The 13753-nt window shown below is 41.0% G+C and overlaps 1 protein-coding gene across 5 annotated transcripts in view; it reads right to left on the minus strand.

Moving 5' to 3' along the window:
* The window catches only part of FGF13 (fibroblast growth factor 13), a 569367-nt gene that overhangs the window by 363931 nt on the left and 191683 nt on the right, over positions 1 to 13753 (minus strand). The gene's annotated exons all lie outside the window — the stretch shown is intronic.

Genomic DNA, 13753 nt, shown 5'->3' on the forward strand with positions numbered 1-13753 from the left:
AAAAGGGCAGACTGACCCCCTCAAAAGCTTTCCCAAATTAACTAAAGATACATTCCCAGTCAACTTCATTGATACTTCTCACAAGGAAACCAACAATACTGAATTACCTGCTTTACAGCCTCCCTGAAATAAGGCAGGGGCACAAACAAATGAACAAAATGTATTAAAAGAAAGCAGAAGATAAGAGTATTAAGGAATGAATAGTGTCCTTAAGATATCACTCGTCAAAGATGAATCTGCATTGAAGCAAACTGTTAGACAGGTAAGACATATTGACAAAGTACTAAGCTCTCAAGTTTGGGGTCCTTATCTAACCTCAAACTTTGGACACCAGGACCTCTCACTCATGACTCATTTCTCTACAACTCAAAGGGCTGAAAGAAGTTCCATAAAGCTTCTCATTGGCTTCAGGCACCAACCTGAGGCCAGCGCCAATCTCAATGGCTCTTCCATCCCATACACATCATTTGCAGTCTCATTCTCACCTCACTGTGGTGCTTCTCTCTGCTTCAAGCTTCCAATGCTGCTCTTATCCATCATTGTGTGTTCTGATTCCATGAAAAGAGAAATCGGGTTATTTGCTGAAGCTTGACAGAATGCTCCTCCAGCTCCTACTTTTATTGAACCCTAACTATCTTCTGATGACATTGTCTTCCCAACAGACTTTCGAGTGAAGACTGGTTACTCTTCATATTTCACAAAGTGGGAATAATGGAGATCTGAACCTGTTATTTAGTAACCCAACACCATGCTCATTATTCTCGAATTCTCATATAAAAACCTCTGGTCTCTTAAATGCTTGCCTCTTAGCTATCTACCACTTTATGCCTCCTAATAACTTTCCCCATTCATGACCTATTCAAGATGATTTTAGTTCACGGTGTACTGCCTCCTCCACTACCGTTAAGTCCTGACATGATCCTTTAGAGATCTGCATTGCCTTTGCATCCACAGACTTATCTCTTCACTTCCATCCTTACCCAGCCTGGATCTGACGGCTAAAAATTGAAGCTACTTGCCCTCCAGCCCCCACAGATTCTTTCCCTCATAGTCCTTCTGCCACCATTCCAAATTCCAAACCCTAACCCAATATTACAATCTACCCTTGCTGATTCACTAAGCAAGAGAAACTCATGCAAACTGGGCAGTTTGGCAACATTACAAACTCATGATCTCCAACCTTTGCTGGATTTTCAGCAACACCCCCTTTATACTTTTATTCAGTCCATACTCTATCTTCCCCAACGACCATGTTAAGCCTTCACTACCTTGCTTCAAAAGCTCCTGCTACCTTCCAATCTCAGTCTCTGGCTTGCCCCCTGCTTCACTAACACAGCTGAGGTTTTTGGCTATAATCTTCACTTTTTCCAGCTCCAACATAAACATTCACAAATCACATCCTTCCTCATTTTTTTCCCTCAAAAATGAGAACTGGTGGGAATTTCCTTCCGGTTCAGTGGTTAGGACTCGGTGCTTTCATTGCCAACGGCCTGGGTTTGATCCCCAGGCAGGGAACTAAAACCTCGTGTGCCACATGACTCATCCAAAAAAACCACAAAGACTGTAAGGGCCATCATCCAGTTTAAGGCCAATCCTTCCCCTGGGTCTTGCTCCATACCCTCTCCTGTCATCTCTCAGACACTGGTATTCAAGTTTCATCCTATATCTAAACCATTCTCTCCATGACCTTTTCCTTTCATACTCCAGTTATGTTGGAGTCTTTTCATAGCTTACAATTTTCAAAAGTACCCTTCTGTTAGGATGTGTCCCCAAGAAACTAGTCCCTTCACCCCTTCCTGCCCCATCAAAACCACTAGAAGTCCCGAACTATTCATGATATTCTTTTCCTTCATTTTCTACGGATCCCTCATTCATTTGCATCTTGCTCTTCCAACTTCATAGAAGGGGCCCTTGGGAAGGTCAGCACTAACCTCCAAAAGCAAAATCCTTGGGCTCTTTGCAAGCTTTCTCTTTCTAGATCTCCTGTACACTAACACAGTGTTGAAACATTTGCTCCATCTTTGTGCAAGTTTGTAATACTGGATTAGGGTTTGAAATTTGGAGTGGTGGCAGAAAGACCATGGTGGAAACACTTCCTCCTCCTTTGGTGTCCATGACAATGGATTCTAGTTCTGCCTGCACCTATCTGACTCATGGCCTCCTTGTAATGTCTGCCGTGGGATTCAGGACTGGACCCAACACGTGTAGACTAGATGGGACTCATTGTATTTCAATGCCCACCACCACAACTTCCCAGCCCTCACACCACTTCACCAGTGGTATGTCCTTGTTATAACAGTCAATGCCAAATGTAAAATTTTAGCGATGAGATATATCTTTTGAAAGAGGATGGCTTTATCATCTTTATCTCACATTACACAATATTATATATAAAAACATTAGTATATTTCCCCCTAAAGTGAGGAGAGCCATAGCATGGGTTAGCACAAAAGGTCCTGGTTTAATCATTTAAAAATGAGAATACTAATATTACCCTCAAAATGTAATGAGGATTAAATGAGATAAAGGGGCAGGAGAGACCAGAACCATATCCAGTACACAGCAAGTGGCATGATAGATGTTTGCTGAATCCACATCTAGAGTCAGTGAGTGACCTTGGGCAGTAAACAATTGATTGGTTGCAAAAACACAAAGTTAGTAAAGGCAAGTAAAGCATCAATCCAACAAATTGTCTGGGGTACTCGGATCAAGTCCAGGGATTATGATCCCCTAGCCTATGTAACCAAGTATGCATGTGCTGACACGGCAGGCCACCATCTCTGGTGGGAGGCCCAGTGGGCTTCCAGTCTTCTCTCCATGATTCCTGTCAGCACCATGATGAGAACCAGTAGCAGCAGAAAGCTGGGAGAGCTGGAGTCTGAGCTGCCCTGGATGGCAGGCAAGGCAGGCACGGAACACATTTGCTGCTGCTCCAACCAGTATGCTGTCAACATTCTCCTCCCCCTGCTATGACCCGGCATACCTTGGCCCACCCATTTCAAAAGCTGCCAAACACCAGCATCAAGAAAACCAGTGGCAGATGGACTGGAATTTGATTTTTGCAAGCAGTCATTCTGGCATTATGCAGTCAGTCTTTGAGTGCTCTGCCCCCCTCCCCCCAGATTAATGAGGTCACCATGGGAGTTTGTGAATAGACACAGGAGGTGAAACTGCCACATTTCTTTAGCTCCTCTTTTTTGGCTGTCAAGTGAAATTACCCAGTGTGGCTTTAGCAGTGCCCAAGGCAATCACGAATTTAGCACACATTACACATATCCATTGCATCTCTTCTACCATGCCCCTTATTCAAAGTGGCATTTGATTGTATTGGGAAAATATTTGTTCTTACGTAAGTTTCCTTAGACCTTATAAAATGTACTGACACCATAATCTAACCAATACAGAAATTTTTACAAGACACTGATCTTTCTTAATTCGAGAGTGGCATTAATATATAACACTTCCCTGTAATAGGATAGAACTTTTTCTTTTACATTTTCCTAAAAATATGTTTAAAAACTTCCCTACATACTAAACACACAGTGTGATGTAGGAAACTTTCAGTGCAAAGGAATATAGTGTGTCACATGTATTATCTTTCTTGAGTCCTAAAGAGTCATTTGTAAGTGTCTCAAGCTCTTCATCTGCCTAAATATAATTTCACTCACACTTTGTGGTTGCTGCATGGATTCAGTTTACAATCCAAAGGAACACACTGATGATGACAGTTAAAACACAGGATGCCAATTAACATCTGTGCTTCTTTTGTTCAAAATATGAACAGGTTTATTTCAAGTCAAGTTTTCACTCAATACTGACAGCCATAAACAGAGATACATCTTTAAACATGCTAAACAAAAGGCCAAGGGCCTTTTGTACCCTTTCTTTAATGTCACTGTAAATAAAGAGGCGTAAGAATGCAGACAGACAAGGAGTGAAAGGACAATGCAGGACACAGAGAGGAAAAACTCGGAAATCAACATGGAAATCTATTCTTCCAGGCCAGTTATTTCTTCTTCAGTTTTTGAAACAACATCAGAAACTGTCATCACACAGTACATGCAGATACATTTATTCGGCAAATTGACTTGTTTCTACATGCTTTCGAAAGAATGGATGAAAGGCAGATGATAACCATCATAGAGAACCCCTCCACCCAGAGGTCATGGGTCCTGCCAATTTTATTTGACTAGGGTGAGTGAGTTAATACACATATTGCCAATCAAAGACATCATGCAGAACTGAGATCACAATGTATACAGAGCTATTTTGACCTGCATTATCCTATAGATTCCACATTATTAAACAGTTTTATAAATGTAATTTTAATATTATATATAAAATTCCATCATATGGATATACCAAGATAAAAATAAGATTTAAAAAAAATAATAGTACTCAATTTACTTTTGATTGGCTAGAGAGATTGGAAGCCTGGCAGTGGTTAAAGCAGTCATATAACTAAATATAGTAATCCTTGAATTTTTTTTGTTTGCAATTCTACAGAATGCCTTGGGAATCCCTGACTTTGAGGCAAAAGAGCAATCAGACATCTGTGCTATGAAAAAGACAAAGATAGAATGATGATGGCCCAAATCTCATGCCATTCCACCTCTTGCTACAGGTCCTGAGAAAGTCCATGCTATATTTAGGTTAAGACTGAAGTGTGTATGTGTTTGCATGTGTGTATGCTTCAAGGAGGAGGGGGGTGATCATAGAGTACTTTGACCAAAGAAGTTCTGTTTTAACCTGTTTTATATACATCAGGCAATTAGAAGGCATTTTTTGAGAAAAAGAAGGTTCTGCTGCCAAACACATAAGCACGCGCGCACGCGCACACATACACACAAATTTGGAAAGCACTGGTGTAGGAGGAAAAAACAAGTATTGGAGCCTGTGGACTGGGTGCGTATCCTAGTTCAATCATGTTAGCAGTTCAATTCAGTTCATTTGCTCAGTCGTGTCTGACTCTTTGCGACCCCATGAACTGCAGCACTCCAGGCCTCCCTGTCCATCACCAACTCCCGGAGTTTACTCAAACTCATGTCCATTGAGTTGGTGATGCCATCCAACCATCTCATCCTCTGTCATCCCCTTCTCCTCCTGCCCTCAATCGTTTCCAGCATCAGGGTCTTTTCAAATGAGTCAGCTCTTTGCATCAGATGGCCAAAGTATTGGAGATTCAGCTTCAACATCAGTCCTTCCAATGAACACCCAGGACTGATCTCCTTTAAGATGGACTGATTGGATCTCCTTGTAGTCCAAGGGACTCTCAAGAGTCTTCTCCAACACCACAGCTCAAAAGCATCAATTCTTTGGAGCTCAGTTTTCTTTATTGCCCAACTCTCACATCCATACCTGACTACTGGAAAAACCATAGCTTTGACTAGATGGACCTTTGTTGACAAAGTATCTCTGCTTTTTAATATGCTGTCTAGGTTGGTCATAGCTTTCCTTCCAAGGAGTAAGCGTCTTTTAATTTCATGGCTGCAGTCACCATCTGCAGTGATTTTGGAGCCTAAAAAAATAAAGTCTGACACTGTTTCCCCATCTATTTGCCATGAAGTGACGGGACTAGATGCCATGATCTTAGTTTTCTGAATGTTGAGCTTTAAGCCAACTTTTTCATTATTCTCTTTCACTTTCATCAAGAGGCTCTTTACTTCTTCTTCAATTTCTGTCATAAGGGTGGTGTCATCTGCATATCTGAGGTTATTGATATTTCTCCTGGAAATCTTGATTCCAGCTTATATTTCATCCAGCCCATCGTTTCTCATGATGTACTCTGCATATAAGTTAAATAAGCAGGGTGACAATATACAGCCTTGACGTACTCCTTTTCCTATTTGAAACCAGTCTGTTGTTTCATGTCCAGTTCTAACTGTTGCTTCCTGACCTGCATACAGATTTCTCAAGAGTCAGGTCAGGTGGTCTGGTAATCCCATCTCTTTCAGAATTTTCCACAATTTGTTGTGATCCACACAGTCAACGGTTTTGACATCGTCAATAAAGCAGAAAGAGATGTTTTTCTGGAACTCTCTTTCTTTTTCAATGATCCAGCAGATGTTGTCAATTTCATCTCTGGTTCCTCTGCCTTTTCTAAAACCAGCTTGAACATCTGGAAGTTCACAGTTCACGTACCGTTGAAGCCTGGCTTGGAGAATTTTGAGCATTACTTTACTAGCGTGTGAGATGAGTGCAATTGTGCGGTAGTTTGAGCATTCTTTGCCACTGCCTTTCTTAGGCATTGGAATAAAAACTGACCTTTTTGAGTCCTGTGGCCACTGCTGAGTTTTCCAAATATGCTGGCATATTGAGTGCAGCACTTTCACAGCATCATCTTTTAGGATTTGAAATAGCTCAACTGGAATTCCATCACCTCCACTAGCTTTGTTTGTAGTGTTAGTAGTTATATGACTTTAATTAAATTATCCTTTCTTTCCAAATCAGCAATTTCCTGATCTGTAAACTAGAGACAAAATATACACCTCATAGGATAATACACATTAGCTGAGGCAGAATTTACCTGCTTAGTGGTCCACAGAAAAAATTACATTAGAAGGAAATCATCATGAAGTCAGGTTGCCAGATTCAGTCTACATATAATACTGCACATAATCTTAAATACCATCAACCAATTAGCTCAATTAGACAAGGGTTGGCAAAGGATTGGCAAAGGGTTATGGAAACTTTTTCTGTAAAGGTCAGATAGTAAATATTTCTGGCTTTGCACACCATACCATCTGTCACAACTATTCAACTCTTCCATCCTAGTGAAAAACCAGCAAAAGAGTATATATAAATAAATGGGCAAGTTTCGATACAACTTTACTTACAAAAATACTTAGTGGTATCCCTGTGGGCTCTACTCTACCAACTCTAGTTTTGAAGAGTGCATAAGGTCATCCTGGAAAGAAATTGGGGAAACAATTGCACAAAATCCTCTATAGAGCTTGTCTTACAAATAAGAAAGAAGGGATGAACTTGAATACCAAGGAGTCCAGTGAGAGAGATATAAGTTGTATTCTTGCCCTAGTGGTCTTAACCCAATGACAAGTGACTTTCTAGATGAGGGTTAAGGCTCATCAACTTGAGTCAATGGAAACCAACATGGACCCTCTTACTAGGAAGCCACAGGTCCTGCAATAATGGTACTAGATTCTCCAACTACTAGACAATCTGATTAGATACTCTGCTGGCAGCTTCACATATTCAATGTAAATGTCCATCAATAGAAGAATGAATGAAGATGTGGTACATATGTACAATGGAGTATCACTCAGCTATCAATAATAATGAAATAATGCCATTTGCAGAGATGAGGATGGACCTAGAGACTGTCATACAGAGTGAAGTAAGTCAGAAAGAGAAAAATAAATATTGTATAACATTACTAATATGTGGAATCCAGAAAAATGGTACAAATGAACTTATTGTCAAAACAAAAATAAGAGTTACAAATGTAGAGAAAAAGCTTATGGTTACCAAGCAGGGGAGGGGTAGGATGAATTGGGAAATTGAGATTGACATATATACACTACTGTGTATAGAATAGATAGCTAATGAGAACCCACTGTAGAGTTCAGGGAACTCTATTCAATGCTCTGTAGTAACCTAAATGGGAAGGAAATCCAAAAAAGAGGGGATATATATATACACCTATAACTGATTCACTTTGCTGTGCAGCAGAAACTAACCCAACGTTATAAAGCAACTATACTCCAATAAAAGTTAAAAAATAAAGATGCAAACTAGTGTCTCCAAACAATTTATTAATCTCATAGTTCTGTAGATTGATTTGGCTAAGTGAACAGTTCTTACTTGGGGTCTCTCTGGCAGCTACAGTCAGATTAAGGTTGATGTCCTTCAAAGTTTCACCTGGGCTGGATGTCCAAGAAGGCTTTTTCATTAACAGGTCGGGCACCCTCAGCTGGGATGGTAGGAACAACTGGTGGCTGGTCAGACGTTTCTCTCTTCATGTGGACTCTGAACATCTAAGCTTTCTCTAGCATGAATTTCTTACCTGGAATGTGGCTTCTAGCAGGATGAGCATTCCAAGAGATTCAGACCAATGTTGCTCCAAAGTTTCTTATGATCTAGTCTACAGGGTCATCAGTGTCACTCCCACCACATTCTAATGGGCAAAGGCCAGCCCTGGTTCAAACAGAGGCCCTACATACAAGGAAGTATTGTTCATTTGGATGCTATCTTTGGAAACCAGCTGATAGAAGCATGTCAAAAAGTATCCATTTGGAAGAGCAAGTTTTTGGAACAGTGCTCGGCTGACTTCTTTAAAGGTCTAAAGCCAAACTAGATCACAAACTCTAAGCTTTCACTATCTCCTCATAAATGTGTGTTTCTCGAGATCATCTAGCTACAGAGCATGTGTCAGGAGTTTTGGTTAAAGCCTCCTCACCTCACTAAGGGACACACAGAGCCACTTTATAATAAAGATGTAAAAATCTCTTCAAAGAAGCTGAAGGTAGTTTAAAGACATTTTGTAAAGCTGCTGACCTTTGAGGTGAAAAGCAATCCTTGCTCAAGATTCTAGTCACAAAGCCTGCTTGAGGGTAAATCCAAAGCAAGAAGATAACAGTTACTGGATTATTCAACAAAAATAGTGGAAAAGATAAACCAGAATCACAAGGGACCTGACAGAACACCCAACCCAACACACAGGGCAGGTGTCCTTTCCGCAGTAAGGTTTAGGGAGCTGACCTTCTGACCAACTACTCTATACCATGAAAAATAATCTGCATGCATTATTTCTCACAACTGCTCACTACAACCCCATGAGGTCATTATAAAGTAGGCAGTAGCATTATTCCTATTTTACAGATAAGTAAATTGAGGCTCAGATCAATTGAGTGATTTGCCCAAGGAAATACATAGGAATTGGCAACAAAAGGATCTAAAGCCAAATCTGCCTGATGCCAAGTCTGATGCTTTCTTCCACTATGCCACTCCACCCCTCTGGCCAGCCAGCATCTCTACTTGTGAAATAATGAAGCAACCATTCTCTCCGGAAATGGCTCTTTCCAATACTTGGATACTTCTCCAGAGTTTACCTCAAGGGTCTTGGAAGCAGAATTTGAAACCAAGTATAGTTTTGAACTGGCTTCTCAGGTGGTGCTAGTGGTAAAGAACCCGCCTGCCAATTCAGGAGATATAAGAGATGTGGGTTCGATTCCTGGGTTGGGAAGATCCCCTGAAAGAGGAAATGGCAACTCACTACAGCATTCTTGCCTGGAGAATCCCATGGACAGAGGAGCCTGGAGGGCTATGGTTCAACTCGCAAAGAGTCAGACACAACTAAAGCAACTTAGCATGCATGCATGCATAGTCCTGAATGTGGGCTCTCAGAGCCCACTTCTTGCTACACTTCCCTGTAACCCTAGGTCTCTGGGTTGTATCCAACTACCAAATGAGCTTCTTATGTGTTCCCAGATAGGTGACACCTGAAGTTGTTAGGAACTGCCAGTGAATGCATAAGAGATAGTCCAAGAAGGAAAGAGAAGAACCCTCAGAGCCACAAAGGAGGACTTGGCTTGGTTGCCAGGAAGCACAGGTAGGAAGGAAGGCACCAGTCAAGCTAGCAAGGAGCCTAAGGAGTTTGGATACATGGACAGCAGCAGGTGGGAGCTTCTGTCTGCACTTTGCGGCTCACTGCTGCGTACTCTGCTGGGGTCTGAATGACGGAGGAGTCATGACTACTGGGATGGATGGATCTTTCTTTACTCGTTTCTCTGCCACCTTTCTGCCTCCACTCAATAACCTTGCAGTCTCAGGAGGCAGATTGCACACATTTCAAAGGAACAGAGGAGAACTTCAATGGGCTTTTTGTTCTTTTTTTGAATTTTGTGGTGCCAAGGAAGAATCGGCCTTATTTGTTAGCTCTCCTTTCCCCGCCTGGTGAAATAATTAGAAGGCCATAGTCAGAGTATCTGATTATGCTCAAAAAGAAATGTGGTTGATATTCAAGGGCTAATTTGGAGAGATTTGTGGGTCTCCGTTTTCCCCTCAGCTCTGTAGGAAAACTTCCAGTTTGCATATGGATTACATCAAAGCAGAGCAAAATTGGAGTTTCTGACAGCTACTGCTTTATTAAACAAATCAATTTTATTTGGAAATGTAAGTTACATGATATTCCTTTTTCTGTATCTTTTTTGAGGCAGGGTACTGTGTAAATAAATATTAATAGTAACAATAAAAATGCTTAAATTCATGCACAAACTTTGATAAAGAAAAGCCAGAACATTCAAACTTATTCATCCCAATGGGGGCATATCTTTCTTGGACACTTGGATTTAACAAGCCTTTAGTAATCGCCTTCTAGGTGATTTTATCCAGAGGTCATGAGGCTTACATTACTTCATGAGGTCCCATTTTAGAAGAGAGGAAATCAAGGGTAAGAGTGATCAACCAAGTTGTCCAAAGTAACCATGTTAGGAAATAGAAAGGTGAGGAATTTTGGTTCCAAGTTCAAAGCACTTTCCAATACACACACCTGCTTTCTCATAGGGGAATAGATAAAATCTTATTGGCAAAAAAAAAAAAAAAAAAAAGCTAGGTAGGAAACTTCCTGCCAGGGGTTAAGACTCCATGCTTCCACTACAGAGGGTGTGGGTTCGATCCCTGATCAGGGAACAAACATTTCATATGTCATGAGGTGCAGTTAAAAAAAAAAAAAAAAAAGCAATAGAAATGCACAAGGCATTTCATGTCACCCACTCCTGTGCTTCTACTCTCAACTGTCATATTTCAGGCATGCTCCACTTCAGGACAAAATGACTGCAGCCCAGGCAAAGCTCCAGAAGCCCCTTTTGAGTTGCTGAAATAGGCAGTCATCTTGGAAACAGTTAAGCTCCCAACTGATATGACCTTTCCTTGCATAGAGCAAGTGCTAACTAAAAGTGAAAATCAGTTTCAGGAGAGCTGATTTCTCTCCCTTGTTGCAAGTCTTATTACCCCTCATAACTGTCTACAGAGCAGGGGCCAGGAATGTTCAGCTATAGAGTCCACACACTGCACGAACATCATCTTCTCTCCCTGAACAATCATGGCTGTCTCGCTCCAAACAAGACTCCTAGAAGCACCATCAACATTTACCAAGTGCCTTTCAAATATGGAAATACACACTTTATAATCACCATAGCAAATTCCACGTACTGAGTACTTACTCTATGCTAGCCACTGTGGTAAGTGCTAGAAATGCAGTGACAGACAGTGTCCTGGAGCCTATATTCTAGAAGGGGAGAAGGAAGTTAATGCTGTGATCACCCTTCAGGGGGAGAAATTGTCCAACAGAAAAAGTAATTACAACAGGAAACAGGTCTGGACCTCAGGGAGAATTTCTAATAAGAAGAAACATCTAAGTTGAAACATGCAAAGAATGAAGGGGAATTAGCTAGGTGAATGGGGGAAGGAGGAAGAGAATATGATCCTGACAGATGGAATAGAAAGTGTGAAGGATCAGAGGCAAGAGAATGCTCTAGAAACTGAAAGAAGTACATTATCACTAATGTTGGCAGGGCAGGTTAATGGTTTGAGAGCTAAAGAGGTAAACAGGGGCCCATTCTTAGAAGGCCTTGTAGGTCATGGTTTCTGGAGTACCCTGAGAAGGAATGAAAGCCAATGACTTATTGTTTACTCACCATAATGCATGGGTGGCAATTGTGGAATTTCAAGTGCCATTGAAGACTGGACTTATTCTTCATAAATATTTGTTTTGTTGATTTTTCTACTCCCTATATTTACTGTGCTTAAAGAAAAGCCCTCTGAGGAGAGACTGGGTTTCTGAAAAAAATAAATGTTTTTGTCATATTGTGCATGTGTAGCAGATGGAATTAAAAATATGTCTTAAATTTATTTGTTTCAATGTTTTAAAAGACTGCTAATGTTCCTCTTTTCAGTTAAAAAGTAAGAGATATAAGGGCATGATTTATAATAATATTACTAAGGACCATGTATTCTGTTGTATCTGCATGAAGAATGGCAAGTGCAGTGGCATTTGTGGTGTCTAATGTGTCAAAATATCCCACAGCAGTGAACAGACCCATTATAAACACAGTATGGCACTTGTCTGTCTTTCCATCATCTCTTACCTACCAATACATCTTCTGCCTCATTTCAAAGGTCATTCAAAACAGCCCCCCAAAATACATAATGGCAATGTGATTTATAAAAATAGGTAAAGAGACATGTGTACCCCAATGTTCATCACAGCACTGTTTACAAAAGCTAGGACATGGAAGCAACCTAGATGTCCATCGGCAGATGAATGGATAAGAAAGCTGTGGTACATATACACAATGGAGTATTACTCAGCCATTAAAAAGAATATATTTGAATCAGTTCTAATGAGGTGGATGAAACTGGAGCCTATTATACACAGTGAAGTAAGTCAGAAATAAAAACAGCATTACTGTATACTAACACATACGTATGGAATTTAGAAAGATGGTAACGATGACCCTATATACAAGACAGCAAAAGAGACACAGATGTAAAGAAGACTTTTGGACTCTGTGGGAGAAGGTGAGGGTGGGATGATTTGAGAGGATAGCATTGAAACATGCATATTGTCATATGTGAAACAGATCACCAGTCCAGGTTCCGTGCATGAGACAGGGTGCTCAGGGCCGGTGCACTGGGATGACCCAGAGGGATGGGATGGGGAGGGAGGTGGGAAGGGGGTTCAGGATGGGGAACACATGTACATCCATGGCTGATTCATGTCAATGTATAGCAAAAACCACTACAATATTGTAAAGTAATTAGCCTCCAATTAAAATAAATAAATTAATTTTAAAAATAGGTAAAGAAGTTAGGAGGAAGGGTAAATCAATACATCACTAACGTCAAGTCTAGACCATAAGTGTACTCACCACTGCATATCATAAAGTCCTATAGAGCTGATAGAAAATGTCCCAAACTGGATCTTGAGTTTTCCAGTCACCAAAAGCATAGAAGCAATTAGTTGTAATTGTGATCCTCAATCTTGGCTGCTCAAAGGAATCACTAGGAGGGAAGGTGACTTTTGAAAAATTATCCTTGCCTGAGAGTGGATATGCCTCACCAGGCATGAATATTTCTAATATGCAGCTATGGTTGTATTATTCAGTGGATCTGACCATTCAAATAACAAAATTCCAAATACTCCTAAGTTAGAAAACATGTTAGTTGCTCATGAGAAACAGAGCCTTTCCTGGTAGTGAGAACAGAGAGCATCTTCCCTTGGGTGAGTTCTTCTAAAGGGTAGAGAATGGGAAACTGCAGACAGTGCTTTCAATACCAATCCCTCCCATCAACACGATGACAGGCTTCTGATGAGTTCCAGTAGAACCCTCCATGGGCAGTCCAGAGCCTAATTCTGAAGTACGATTCAAAGAAGTTAAGCTGGGCTTCCTTAGTGGCTCAGTGATAAAGAATCCACCTGCCAACATAGGCGATACAGATTCAGTCTCTAGTCTGGGACGATCCCACATGCCACAGAGCAACTAAGCTGGTGCACCACAACTACTGAGTCTGTGCTCTAGAGCCCAGGAGCCCCAACTCCTGAGCCTTCAAGCCCCAACTACTGAAGCCCGCACACCCCACAACCTGTGCACTGCAACAGGAGAAGCCGCCACAATGAGAAACCTGTGCACCGCAACTACAGAGCAGTCACCACTCGCCACAACTAGAGAAAAGTGTGCACAGCAATCAAGTCCCAACACAAACATAAATAAATAAATAATTTTTTTTAAAGGTG

This window comes from Bos javanicus, chromosome X (genome assembly GCF_032452875.1).
Source record: "Bos javanicus breed banteng chromosome X, ARS-OSU_banteng_1.0, whole genome shotgun sequence".
Taxonomy (NCBI): Eukaryota; Metazoa; Chordata; class Mammalia; order Artiodactyla; family Bovidae; genus Bos; species Bos javanicus.